The sequence below is a fragment of the Coenobita brevimanus genome, chromosome 103, assembly GCF_032717465.1.
Source record: "Coenobita brevimanus isolate Jiangsu-jjx chromosome 103, ASM3271746v2, whole genome shotgun sequence".
Taxonomy (NCBI): Eukaryota; Metazoa; Arthropoda; class Malacostraca; order Decapoda; family Coenobitidae; genus Coenobita; species Coenobita brevimanus.
The window spans coordinates 29,940,322-29,955,785 of record NC_137056.1 but is presented as its reverse complement, the minus strand read 5'-3'; the positions used below and the strand labels follow the sequence as shown (position 1 = coordinate 29,955,785).

General features: G+C 41.7%; 1 protein-coding gene and 1 pseudogene across 1 annotated transcript in view; one reads left to right on the top strand and one right to left on the bottom strand.

Annotated features, from left to right (window-relative positions):
- Positions 1-15,464, top strand: part of LOC145415661 (serine beta-lactamase-like protein LACTB, mitochondrial) — a 235,181-nt gene that overhangs the window by 113,071 nt on the left and 106,646 nt on the right. The gene's annotated exons all lie outside the window — the stretch shown is intronic.
- On the bottom strand, positions 3,562-3,657 carry LOC145415801 (5S ribosomal RNA; annotated as a pseudogene).

Sequence of the window (15,464 nt, the reverse complement as noted above, 5' to 3'; positions counted from 1 at the left end):
TTGGTTTAATGCTCAAGGGATATTATGGGGGGAAAAGTGACTGACCAAATTAAAAAAACACTTGTGCTAGCCGAACCAAAGTTAGACTGCCATAATCATCATTTTTAACCACATACTTCACAGTACTCACTTAGCAACCACAGCAACAAAAACAGTAGGTTATAGCCTATAATGTTACAGGAAATCTGTGAAAATAGTCATTTTGTGAAATCACTAGTCAATCTATGAGTGAGGCAATAGGCAGGAAGCAGGTGGGGAAGGCAGCAGGTGTGTCTGGGTTGACTGCCAAAATGTTGAAGGCCTCAGGAGATATAGGTGTGAGGTTAGTCACTGACCTGATAAATGTGATTATATATGAGTGTGTTACCCCCTGGGGGTATTTTTTTTTTTCAAGAATACACTCCCAGTATCCCTGCTTTTCGTACAAGGCGACTAAAAGGGTTGGCGGAGGGTTAGTGCCCCTCCCTGGAAAACAACTAACTAAAAAGTCGAACAAGAAGCCTTGGACAAGGACTGACCAAAAGATGACGACCCAGGACTGGACAAAGGACATGGTAATTGCAACATGGAATGTAAGAGGTGCAAATGATGAGGTGAAAGAGATAGAGATTGTCCAGGTGCTTGAGGGTGCGAAAGTTGATGTATGTGGAGTAACTGAAACTAAATGGAAAAAATGAGAGTGTGAGAGAATGGGAGTATGGATGGGGTATATGTGCAGGAGTAGGTGAGAATGAGAGGGCAAAAAAAGGAGTGCATATAGTTGTGAGTAAAAGATGGAAGAAGAACATAAGAGAACATGGATCAGTTGGCTCAAGGATTGTGTGGGTAAGATTGAAAGTTGGAATACAAATGTGGGCGATTGTTTGCGTGTATGTGCCAACGCAAGATCATGCAAGCAGAGTGAGAGAAGAGTTCTGGACAGATGTGGAAGTGTGCATGGAAAAGTTTGGAAGGAATGAGAGAGTGTTTTGATCGGTGATATGAATGGTAAAGTAGGGAATGTGAAGGTGGATGGAATAGTAGGTGAGTCAGGTGTGCCTGCTGAGATAGATGAGAATGGCAGTCCGTTAGTGGACATTTGTGCTGGGAGGGGGTTGGTGATAGCCAATACCCCCTTCAAGCATAAAATGATCCACAGGTATACATGGTGAGTGATGAGAAGGGTGGGTGGTGAACTGAATGAAAGGAAGGCAATGATTGATTATGTGTGTGTGGATGAAAGGATGCGAAGATGTGTAATGGTTGCAAGAGCTTATAGAGGTTGGGGGAGTGGACTTTCTGACCACTACTTGGTGGTGGCCAGAATCAAGATCCAAATAAGATGGAGAAATAGAAGAAGAGAATGATGGGAAGAAGGAGTATTTGCAAGGAGAGTGGAAAGGTTACAAGAGGATGAGAAAAAGGCAGAATATAAGAGAGAAGTGGAGGAACGATTGGCCAAATATGAATTGGAGCAGATGGGGGACGTGGATGGTGTGTGCAGGATATTCACAGAAGAAATATGTGCAGCATGTAATGTGGTGTGTGGGATGAAGAGAAGACAGAGAGGGGTGCAAGGGACAGCGTGGTGGAATGAAGAGGTGAGACAGGCTGTGGCACAAAAGAAGAAAGCATACGATGAATGGATGAGAAATAGGGGTGTGGAAGACGTAGAGAGGCGGAAGAGAGAGTTATATGTAGAAAGGAAGAGAGAGGTGAAAAGATTAGTAAGAGAGAGTAAGAAGAGAGTGGATGAGGAATTTGGAAGGAATTTGAGTGTAAAGTGGAGGGACTGTAAGAAAATGTTCTGGAAAGAGGTGAAGAGAGTAAGACAGGGTGGAAGTGAAGTTAGCAGGGGAGTGAAAGATAAAAATGGTAGATTACTAGTGGAGAAGGGAGAAAAAGTGAGCAGATGGAGAGAACACTTTAAGGAATTGTTGAACATAGAGGATGGAAGTAATGCGAGTATAAGTGGCTGGGGAATGGCTGGGAGAAGGAGGGAGGTGAGAAGACATAAAGGAATCAGTAGGATAGAAGTTGTGAAAGCAATGAAGAAAGTTAAATTGGGGAAAGCTCCAGGAATTGATGGAGTGTGTGGTGAAAGTACTTGGGTAGTGTGATGAGTAAGGATGGAGGTTTGGAGGGTGAAGTGCTTGAAAGAGTACAGCAGGGAAGAAAGGTTGCTGGTTCCATGAAAGCGGTGATAAGAAACAGGGAAGTGAGCATGGAAGTGAAAAAGTTACTACATGACAGTATTGTGATACCAACTCTAATGTATGGACGTGAAGCTTGGACGTTGTTGGAAGGACACAAGTCAAGAGTGAGAGCAGTGGAAATGAGTTATTTAAGAGGAGCCTGTGGAGTCACATGGAGAGACAGGCTGACAAATGAGGATATAAAGGAGTGTTGTGGTGTGGATGCGGATGTGATAGGAAGCGTTAGGAGGACTACACTGAGGTGGTTTGGCCATGTGGAGAGGATGGAGGGTGAAAGACTGATGAAGAGAGTGTATGTGAGTGAGGTAGAGGAGGGGAGAGGGAGGGAGAGGCCAAAGATGAGATGGAGGGATGGGGTGGAGAGGTATATGAGAGAGGGGGGTGTGAGTTGGGAGCAGGGCAGTGAAATGGCGGGGGACAGGGCGACGTGGAGGCGATTTGTTTGTGACCACCCTGAATGGGATTCACGTGTCTGGAAATAGATAAATAGATAGATAGTGTTGTCCCAGATGATTGGTAGAAGAGTGTAATTGTATATGTGTGCCACCCTGAACGGGATTCACGTGTCTGGAAATAGATAAATAGATAGATAGTGTTGTCCCAGATGATTGGTAGAAGAGTGTAATTGTATATGTGTACAAAGGGAAGGGTGATGCCATGGAAAGAGGAAATTATAGAGGTATAAAGCTTTTAGATCAGATAATGAAGGTAATGGAGAGAGTTCTAGAAGGTATGATTAGAGAAAGAGTGATTATTGATGAGATGCAGTTTGGGTTTATGCCAGGCAGGGGGACCACTGATGTCATATTCATTGTTTGACAGCTTCAGGAAATATATATTGGTAAGAAAAGGGATCTGTATTATGTTTTTGTTGATTTGGAAAAGGCCTTTGACAGAGTCCCTAGAGAGGTGGTGAAGTGGGCAGTGAGAAAGCTTGGCTTGGAGGAGTGGCTGATTAGGGTGGTTATGGCCATGTATGTGGGTGTTCGCACCCAGGTAAGAGTGAATGGAGATTTGAGTGACGAGTTTTCCGTGAATGTTGGTGTGCATCAGGGGTCAGTTTTGAGTCCCATGTTGATTATCAGTTACTTGAAGCTCTCTCACTTGACTTCAGAAACGGACTCCCCCGGGAGATGTTGTATGCTGATGATTTCGTGTTGATTGCAGAGAACGAAAGGGAGGTGGAGGAAAGGTTTAAGAAATGGAGAGATGGTATGGGGCACAAGGGCTTAAGGTTCATTCATTCATTCATTGCCAGATGCCATGTATCCCAGACGGGGTGGCCAAGGGCTTAGAGTTAATTGTTTTACAGGGAGGGGCACTAATCCTCCACCAACCCCACTTGACACGTAGGGATGCCAACAGCATCTGGTGTTCCCAGGCGGTCACCCATCCAAGTACTAACCAGACCCAACGTTGCTTAACTTCGCTGATCGGACGGGAAGCGGTGTACTCAACGTGGGTAAATTCAGATAAAATAAAAGTGATGATATATAGGGTTGGTGGCGGTACAGTCAAAGATGAGGGAGAGTGGCCGTGTGCAGTTTGCCACAGGGGCGTGAGAAGTAATTCCATCTTGTGCAGTGTTTGTGATAAATGGGTGCACAAGAGATGTAATGGTATCAAAGGTAGACTGCAAGATAATGCTGATTATATGTGTGCAGCGTGTCAGGGAGAGCCCGTGGAGATTGTCAGGCGGGAAAGGACTGAACTTGCTGGTGAGTCCCTTGAGTGTGTGGAAGAGTTTGTTATTTGGGAGACATTTTAGTGGTAGGTGGTGGCGACCATCATCCACTCACTTGATGTAGTGCTGCCTACTTCTTCCTTAGCCTTTATCATTCTTTTTCTGTGCCTGCCCTCCTCTCTTCGTATTTCTTCCATCTTTCCTGTCACTACTTAATGCTTTTCTTTCCGTTACAGGTGGCTTTACATTGAGTGACAAGCCAAATGGTTTCCTGTAAGCCAAGAAACCATTTACAACGCTGGGTGGTAACCATATAACCAAACCATACGTGCTCCCTACATGTCAAGTGGGTTGGTGGAGGGTTAGTGCCCCTCCCTGTAAAACAAATAACTCAGAGTCAAATGGCCACCCCGTACGGGATTATGGCGTCTGGCAATAGATAGATAGATGTTATGTTCTGGGGGTGGGGCTGGAACTAGCTCTGTGGCTCGGATGAGATGTGGTTGGAAGAAGTTCAGGGAGTTGTTGCCTCTCCTGACATTGAGAGGACTCTCCCTACGTGCTAAGGTGTCTTTGTATGCAGCATGTGTTAGGAGTGTGATGCTGTATGGTAGTGAGACTTGGGCAGTAAAGGAAGAAGATATTCGCAGGCTCAGACGTACAGAAATGACAATGATTAGGTGGATGTGCAGTGCGTCCCTGCGTGCAAGGCCTGGGGGGGCTGGGTTTACAATGGAAGAGTTAAGAGGTAGGATGGGACTGGAGTGTATTATTGTGATGAGGAGAGGTTGATTGAGATGGTTTGGGCATGTGGAGAGGATGGGGGATGATAATTGGGTGAGGAAGATGAGAAGTGTTATTATTTGGGGTGTGGTTGCGAGGGGTAGACCGAGAAAGATGTGGGACGAGGTCATTAAGTGTGACCTCAGAGTTAAGGGACTGAACAGGGAGGCTGCTATGGATCGTGCAGCATGGAGAGCCACCATTACGTGACCAAGACTGATGCATGCAAGCATGTTGGAGCCTTCAATAACAAAATGAAAATGAAACGATGATTTTGGTTAGATTTCAGTTAAAGTCAGGTTAGGTTTGTTAAATATTTCTAGGTTGGATTAGATTAGATTAATTTAGATTATGGTATGTGCAACTTACCATAACCTAGTCATAACTTTTATTAAACAGACCTGTACTAACCAAACCTAATGTTACTGTAACATTACCTAACCTAACCTAAACCTTCTTAAATATTGTAATTTAACCTCACCTAGCTACAACCTTAATTTATACTAATATAACTAAGATCGACGCAGCCTAATTTAAAATCCATGTCACAGACTGACTAGGGTTTTCATAAAGTTACATATTCCACACATTCTCTGGAATATAAAATTTACCTGCCAAAAGGCAACGTGACTTACTTCAGATCAGTAACTATTAGGCTGAAAACTGAATATATCCAAATACTATTAACAGAAGCACTGCAATACCTCTAGCTGCAACTGGTGGGTTAGGCTTAGGCTAGGAGCGACTGATCCAACAGAAATCACACTAAATTGTTAATATATTGCTGAACATAAATGCCTATATGCACTGAGCAAACAGCTGTAACATTAGACATACATTGGTGCAGCATGAATTATAGCTAAATGTATTGAAAAAACGGCATGAAACAGTATGTGCCTCTACCGTCGAGTTGACTATATCCACATACCACATATATTCCCCAGTTATGTCATTATTACTAGAATATGATATCGTGCTACCCAGTAACTACTGTTGACGCAAACCATTCCACTTCAGATAAGGTAATGAGACAGTAATTCATCTAAATACAAGCAAGGAGCACCATACACATTATCCATGACTTGTTGTTGTTGTCCAGAAAAGGTGCTTTTTGATCGCTAGGGCTCCCTTGACCCTGCCGGTCCCATAAGGTGCCAACGAGCCATGTTTTCCAATTTGGCCACGCCCAGCCGATCTTTTGAGTATGCACCTTCCACGAAAAGGCGATGCGTAAGGGCGCCATTGCCACAAAAGGCACCATGAAACGTTTTGAGTGTCCGGCCCCTGTCACCTACCATTTTGCTGCCCTCTCCCCAACTTACTCCTCTCTCTCTCATACTTCTCTGCTCCATCCCTCCATCTCATCCACAGTCTTCCCTTCCCTCCCCCTTCACCTCACTCACATACTGTACACTCTTCTCATTAGTCTCTCACCCTCCATCCTTTCCACATGGCCAAACCACAGTGTATTTCTCCTGATGCTTTACATCACATCCACATCTGCACCACAACACTCCTTCACCTCCATATCTGTCAGTCTGTCTCTCCATGTAGCTCCACATGCTCCTCTCAAATAACTCATTTTCACTGCTATCACTCATGACTTGTGTCTTTCCATCAAGGTCCAAGCTTCGCTTCTATACATTAGAGTGGGGATCAGAGTAATGTCGTGCAGAGACTTTTTTACTTCGATGCTCACATCCCTATTTCTTATCACTGCTTTCAATGAGCCAGCAGACTTTCTTCCCTGCTATACCCTTGCAAGCACTTCATCCTCCAAACTTCCATCCTTACACCTCACGCTACCCAGGTACGTAAATGAGGCGTCTAGCGGCAGAGTGACGTATGAGCCAGGGGGTTACTTTCGAGTAATTAAAGCGTAAATATGAAGAATGTGTACATAAAAGGTTTAAAGAAAAAACTAATGTTGTTTTACATCAATGTAATGTTCCCAAAAAATGCAATTTAATGAATCCATTGTTTAGAGAAAATAATATACAAAAACCAAAACCAAACATACAAATGCACACACCCCTATTGGGGGTCATACACATAATATTAACATGGGTTATAATTATGGGATCCAAATAAAAACAAACATAAAAATTAACAAATTGTGAAAGTTTTATATTAATAATGCAATTTTTTAGTTTTTGATTAATTTTTATATTGTAAATTTTTAATTAAATCTATTTCCCTGGATTATTGTAAGAGGTATCTAATCTATAGAGTGATTCTGAGTGCTTAATATTATAATTTCAGTATTCACCAATCCAGTTCTGATGTGTTGTACATGTTGATGTTGTGTGGGGGGAGGAGGGGTTACTCATCAAGGAAGTCGTCATTGGGGTCTGAGCCCCCTTCAGCAACTGCCGCATCAGGCCCAAGTTGTTCCTGGGCACGGAAAATATCCTTAAAGAACCCCCGGTGCTCATGTGGCACAAACTGGAGTAAGGATTTCAAGTGTGGAACCTTCTTGTGCAGTTTAACACCATTAGGGTATGCAGGAGGCATAATTATGCTAAAACTTCTAATATGCTAAAAAATATTCCAGACTCGAAAATTTGACCAAAATTATGCTAAAAGAATAAAATTATGCTAAATATGGTAACACTGCTGGTGGGGGACTGGCTGAGGCTGGGGGCCAGTACTGAGACACGGCCTCCCAATGACTAGCCGCTCGTGGCACGTACGTCCTTCTGCCATGTGGGAGCGGACTTCCTCTGTGGGTTTTCAAGGCCTAAAACACGCGACGCTTGCCCATCTGCCAGCCAGCCATAAGGGTCCTTTTTGTATGTAGCTTTATACAGGGAGGATCTAGAAGGCTCCACCTACATATTGGCAGGAATAACTCACCATCGGCCATTTTTGGCGCACACATCACTCTGCCGCCAGACATCTCAAATGCTCTCACATTTTCCATTTCTTCAGTGTCCAGCCTCACTCCACATGCAGTGACTTCTTTTCTCTTAAAGACCACAACTTTACTCTGCCCTACATTCACCTTTAGATTTTCTTTCCTACTCTCCCAAACTCATTCAATAAGCCTTGCAGTTCTCCGTCATCTTCACTTAACAATACAGTATCATCTGTAAACAACAGTTTCCAAACTCTGCGTCCTCTCATTAGGGTTGCTTCATGTGAATACTTCAGGTTCTCTATAACACAAAGTAGTTCAGTGAACAGATATCATAAATCAGGGATCAGGTATTAGGAGTGTTGCTCTTGGGTTAATGGCATTTTGAAAAAAAATTAATAAATTTATTACAGTAATAACATAATCATAGCACCAAAGGTTTGTAATAGTTAAATACAGACAAGTCCCTTATAAGTCCCCTTTATAAAATATATATTCCCTATGTTAAAACTTTTGAGTGTTGACCCTCTCCTCTATCCCTGGGTGTTCCATAATATCAGCCAGCTGTGTACCACTTGGGCAGGAACACCTCACAGGAGTCAATAACAGGACCTGAAGGATGCCTCTCCTGTCCGGCCCTCGACAGAAGTAGGGCCCTAATGAGGAAACTCACAAAATAAACAATTCACTGTCAAAAGTTCACCCTGTAATGGAAAAATTACCACAACATTACGAACTCAATATAAAACCAAAAATTAACATAAAATCACTGAAGTGAAAGGAAGTCAAGAGTTACTTTACCTGGCTGGTGGTTGGGGAACAGCTGATGGTACTGCGAATGCAAACTACCATCTAACCTTCTGTGCCACGTCATGCTCCCTAGCTACTTGCCATCTCACCAAACGAACCCGAACCAAATACCAAACAAAAAAGATCAAACCAGTGTCCGAGCTGAACGACACTCAGGCACAAAGCACTTAACATATTACACCCTCACACATGTCCCCCCAACTAGTATCTAGCCCAGGATAGATAAAAAAATAACAGATATTACTAATATTTACCAAGGATTTCTGCTTAACAAATCCGCCTTTATGTTATCCTTGCCAGCAATATGAATGATCCTAAATCTAAAAGACTGTAAACACAATGACCAACGAACAACTCTGCTGTTACCGGACTTAGCACTGTTCATATAAATCAGTGGTTTGTGATCTACCTCTAGGATGAATTCTTTGCCTGTAAGATAGTACTGAAACCTTGTGACTCCAAACACTATGGCCAAACACTCTCGTTCCACTGTAGAGTAGCGGCTTCCCGGTCTAACAACTTCCTACTTGCATACGCCACAGGGCAAGGAACGCCATCAACACACTGCAACAGCACATCACCAACACCATAGTTAGATGCGTCAGTTCTGAGGGCAAAGGAGAGATTAATGTCCGGCAACTTAAGAATAGGTTTTGTGGTCATGAACTGTTTACGTTGTTCAAATTTATCCTCAAGGTCTTTACTCCAAACCAAAGGTTCACAAACATTCTTTCTAAGCATGTCAGATAGCGGACTTGTGAGATCTGAAACATTAGGTAAGAACATTCTATAAAAGGAAATCATGCCAAGAAATTTCCTCAAAGATTTCTTAGTACTAGGCAATGACACATTAAGAAGTGCCTCAACTTTACTGTACTGAGATGTCAAACTTTTCCCATCAACAATAAATCCAAAATATTCAACGGCAGGAAACCCAAATCTACACTTTGATAACCTGGCAGTTAAGTTATACTTCCTTAACCGTTCCAATACATTTACGAAAGCTTCCAGATGTTCTTCCCATGAACTACCATAAATGTTGTCAAAATAAAAAGCAACATTACTCAAACCAGACAATACCAGTCTCACTAGCATGACGTACATGGCACATGCTGTCACTAAACCAAAAGGGAGTCTTGTAAATTCCATCAGGCCCCTGTCGGTAGGAAAAGATGTTAACGGCATTGCACTCACTGAAAGTGGAGTTTGGTAATATGCTTTTGTCTGGTCAATTTCTGAGAAATAACGAGCACCTGAAAACTTCTACAACTCTTCCTCCACCATGCAAGATGGTTCAGCATGAAATACAATTATTGAATTAATTGCACGAGAGTCAATAGCCATGCAGTAGGTTCGATCTACTTTGTTAACCATGACTACTGGAGAACAGCATGGTGATGCGAATAATCTTATAATTCCTTGTTCGTACAATGTATCTACTTCCTCCCTGAAGTGAGGTTGGAGATGGACTGGAATAAGATACTGTTTAGCTCTTGCAGTTCCAATATCATGTTTAATTAATGAAGTGCACCCAGGTGCATCAGAAAAGACATCACTATAAGACTGAATTAAGCTTTCAATATTAGCCTTACAAGAGGGACTCATATCTGGAGATGTATTTTGATCATTTACATCAGAAACCCTTTCAGAGTCTACTTTACCATCAGTAGTCAGGGGCAGTTCAGTCACGTCTGAATCATCTTCCACAACACACAGATGGACTGCCTCGAAAGGTTCAAGAGCACTATTCACAACATTAGTAACTTCATCCAAAGCCTGAACTTGACTTACAGTACTTCTATGGTAATACTTTTTAAGCAAGTTCACATGATAAAGTTTGTGAGTACCATTCTCATCAGTTAACTAGTTTACCTTATTACTTTGTTCAAGAACTGGAAAAGGACCACTCCAAGCCATTAGTAGCTTATTTGTACTATCAGGGTGCAAGACCAGAACTTCATCACCCCTTTTAAATTTTCTTTTCTGAGACTTCACATCAAAGTAAGAGCGATACTTAGATGAACTTATTTCAGCATTTTGAGCAGCTATTTTTTCACAGTCAGCTAGCTTATCCTTGAGTTCAATAACATAATGGTAAGTGGAACATAAATCATCACTGACACTAGGATTTTCCCACAAATCTCTCAGGACTGACAATGGCCCCCTCACTGCAGGACCCTAAAGTAATTCAATCAATCAGTCAATCAGTCATTTCCTGTGGCACCCCATGGGATGCATAGGGCCTTGATGAACTCTCTCTACCAATATTTGTCTCTTGCCATCTCCTTCAGGTCCCACCAACACTCCTCTCCTGCTTCTCTTTTCATTTTCCTCAACCAGGTTTCCCTCGGCCTACCTCTACCTCTTCTTCCTCTAGCAGTCCACTCTGGCACATCCTGTATTAAACTGCCTTCTTTTCTGTATATGTGCCCCAGCCACTTCCAGCGAGACAGTCTCACATATTCATTAACTGGTTCCACTCTCGTGATATCCCTTACTCTTTCATTTGTAACTCTGTCTTGCCACTTTACCCCAAGAATCCTTCTCAGTATTTTATTCTCAAATCCTAATACTTTAATCCTAATACTTTCTGATCTGTTGCAATTGCACTGTACCATGACTCATGCCCATAAATTAAAATTGGTCTAACCACGGACTTGTAAATTTTCACTTTAGCATGTACCGAAAGCATATTATTATTCCAAACAGATTTCAGTATTCCAACAGCTCGACAAGCCTGTCTAATCCTCTCCTCAATTTCATTGTTTAATGATCTATTAGATGATAGAATCGTTCCCAGATAGTTTAAGTTTTCTACATTCTTCACCACATTATTCCCAATTACACAGTCGATTTGGTTCTTCACGTTCTTAGTAATAATTTCAGTCTTTCCACAATTTATTACTAATCCCACTTTTTCTGCTTCCTCCACCAGACAATCAAGCACCCTCTGCATCTCGTAAATACTTCCGCAAATCAGTACAACATCATTAGCATAGTCCAAATCCATCAGCTTCTTATTTTCTTTCCAGTTAATTCTTGCACCTGTTCTCCTTACAACCTTTCTCATAACATAATCCATAACCAAAACAAACAGCAATGGCGAAAGAACCCTCCTTGAATCACTCCTGACCTAACTTCAAATGGATCACTCAAAGAACCACCCACCATTACCTTACAAAAAGTACCTTCATGTAGGCTTCTAATAATATTTACAAATTTTTTTGGTATACCATAGAATCTCATAATTTTCAACATAGCTCCATATGAAACACTATCAAATGCCTTTTCAGAATCCACAAAACACATACTAAGTGGCATTTCATCTCATTAGCTTGTTGCATTAGATGCCTTACAATAAAAATCTGATCATTACAACCCTGACCCTTTCTAAATCCCGCTTGTTCTTCTCATAAAATTTTATCAATTACTGGCTCTATTCTGTTCAACAAGATTTTGGAAAAGACTTTTGCAACTACAGGTGTCAAAGTTATCCCCCGCAAATTGCCACACACACTTAAATCTCCCTTTTTTGGTATTTTTATAACCACTCCATTTTTCCACTCTTCTGGAATTGCACCATTATCCCAAGCCATATTAAAAAGTTTCAAAAGCACATTCATCAACTCATCATTTTCCACCGTAAGCATTTCAGGAAATATTCCATCCTCTCCTGGGGGCCTTAAAATTCTTTAACTCCTTTATAGATTTTGCTACCTCTTCCAAGGTTATATCCCCTGTTTCTATCTGCAAATCTCTCACGGCTGGCAAAATGTCCTTTTCAGCTGGGATTGGTCTATTTAGAACAGATTCAAAATGCTCTTTCCACCTTCCTTTTATATCCAAATTTTTAGTCGTCAAATTACCGTTTCTATCTCGCACAGGTATTTCCTTCCTTCTCTTTTCAGTCCCAGTTAACTCCTTTATGGCCTGATATCCTGCTCTTGTGCTCTGACTGTCATTTTTACTTAACCGTCATTTTTACTTAATTTAATTTCTGTCTCTGGTGCCTTTTCATCATATAGGCTCCTCTTATCACGTCTAACAAGTCTTTTACTTCAGCATGTAAACTCCAGTACTTTGCTCTAAGTACTTCAACTACCTGGCAGTCAACATGGTGTTCTTCACTTCTTAACTTTGCTTCTTTCCATTTCTGAATTGCATTCCATGTTTCATCTGACATCCACTTTTTCCTTCTCGCTTTTCCCTTTTTCTTAATAGTAACCTTAGCACTCTCATGCAAAACTTCTATTACCTCTCTCCACATTTGATTAATATCATTGTCTTCAGATTCCATCAAAGTCTGCAGGACTAGAAACCTTTTCCTACATTCCCACCGAAACTTTTCGTTCGTGTTCTCATCACTTCTCAGCTCATCAAAATCATAATTATTACCTCCTGTACAGTTACCATTAACGTTTCTCTTAAGTTTTATTTTAATCTTTGACACAACAAGTTGATGATCACTACCTATATCTGCCCCCCCTCCCTACGCAAACATCTTGCAAATAACGCCTATGCCTTCTGCTGATTGCAATGTGGTCAATCTGGTTACATTATTTACCACATGGTGAAATCCAAGTAGTCTTATGTATTTTTCTGTGCTCAAAGATAGTTCCACCAATTATAAGGTCATTTGCCAGACAAAAGCTTCCAAATTGCACCCCATTTCGTTTCTTATACCAACACCCTCTTTAACCATACAATCTTCAAAGCCATCCCTACTACTGCCAACAATCGCATTAAAATCACCAATGCAAACTAACACATCATGTATTGCCACTCAATTCACTACATCCTGCAGCTTCTCATAAAAGTCATCCTTTATTTCATCAGCAGCCTCATTTGTCGGAGCCTACCCTACAACCATACTGATATTACCATAGTCAGATTTTAAACGAGCATAAAGCAAGCGCACATTAATTGGTTCAAACTCACATAATTCAGATGGAGAAAACCCTGTATGGTCACTTGGAATTTCCCTCAAGGCAAAGAGAGTAGGTACAAGATACCTGTGCCATTCCCTAGGTTTTTCTGAGCACAACTTACACAATGATGCCTTAAGAGTACTATGGAACCTTTCAGTCCTACCGTTGCAGCTAGGATGATATGGAGCTGTAAACAGAGGTTTTACACCAAGCAACTTGTGAAGTTCGGCCATTAACCTAGAGGTAAATTGTGTACCTCTGTTTGAGAGACTCTCCTTGGGAATACCCACACAAGAGAAAATTACAAGCAAAGATTCAGCCACAGACATGGAATCTATTTCTTTCTAAGGTCGAGCCTCAGGGAATCCTGTAGCAAAATCTATCAGGGTTAAGATGTATCACTGACCTTGTGAGGATGGAGGAGACAAAGGACCAACAATATCAATTGCAACCCGAGAAAATGGCTCAGTCACAATGGGGCTGGTTTTACTCTACCCTTACTGGACATTCTCCGACATCTGTTGCAAGATTTACAATAGTTTCTTATGTCAGCGCCCATTCCAGGCCAATAAAATTGTTCCCTCACCTTTAATTATGTCTTATGGTGGGAGAAGTGGCTGCTGAGTGGACTCTCATGAACCAGACCTAGAATGACCTTCCGACAATCAGCAGGCACAACTAGAGACAACTTGCCAATCCTCTCACGATATCTGGAATTTACGCAGGAGCAGTAGACTAACCCATTCACCACCTCATACTTGTACAAAGACCCAACACGCATTGTATCTATGTCACCAGCCTCTGCTTTCTTCCTTACACATAGCGAAGTTGGACAAGAGGACTGTAACTGTGTGAACTCAGATGGTGTGACATTAAGAGGTTCTAACTTTGGTAGCACTAAAGGATGTACTCTCTTAATCTTACTAGACCCTGTCTCGACAGCTTGTACACAGTCAGTAGATTTACAGGGTGATTTTTCAACATGTTTAACACAGGACTTTTTAGGATCTGAGATGACCGACTTTTGGACAAGACTACCAGCAATTATATTTACGTCAGGGTTACTAGGGTCTGTAGCACCAAGAACATTTCCAATCAAAACAGAACAAAATTTGATAGGTGCCCTGACAGCTTTTACCCACCCAACATAGGAAGGACATATTATGAAACATTTGACAACTGGGAAGCTGTCTGTACGACCCAGATAATCTGATATCCTAGTCCATTCACAGGAAGATAAATCAGCATCAGGGAGCACTTGTTGAGCTACAATAATGCAAGAACAGCCAGAATCCTGGAGGACTGTTGAGACCAAAGAACCATTGAAGGTACCAGAAGTCAGGAGTTTACGTGGGGAGTTGTCCTCAAGAGAAAAATTAATAGAGTGATTGTATTAATGCTTGAAAGCAAGAGGATTTTTGGGACAGCATGGGTTAATGTACCCAACTTCCCCACACCCTTGACATGTTACTTTAGGTTTAGGTTTTACAATACCCTCTTCTGGAACCAACTGCTTGGTCTGAACATTCTTCTTACTTTTGTTGGGGCCGGTGTTTGATTTTGGGTAGGAGCCACGTGCAGAAGCCCAAGTATCCGCTGACCTCACAGCATCATCAAGAGTAGAAACATCATTCTCCTTCAGAAACATACAGATATCTGGGGAAACACAGGACTTTAGCTAGTCTAATAATATGAAGGCACGTAAACCCTCAAATGATTTCTCTACCCCATTGGCATCCACCCAGAAATCAAACATCCTTCCCAAATTAATTACAAATTGCATAAATGTTTCACCAGGCTTAATTTGGGCCGAACGAAAGTCTACTCGATAATTGTCTGGAGTTTTAGCAAACCCATCAAGCAGACTTTTCTTTAACAACTCATAATCTTTAGTTATTGCAGGTGACAAACTTGTATAAATGTCCACTGTTTTCCCAGTCAAAAGGCTTCCCAATCTCACAGCATAAGTTTCCTTCTTAACATTCAGAAGATCAGCCACTCTTTCAAACCTAATGAGGTATGAGGAAATATCCTCACCGTCACTAAACACAGGCAATCTAGGCCTCACAGATTCATCAGTAAATGCAGGGCTGATTGAGGTATTACCTCCAGTACTTCTGGCCATTTCAAGCTCATGGGCAAGACGTAGCTTCTGACTTTCTGCTTCGATCTGCATTTTCTGTAACACGCTTTTTGGCTCTCTTTTC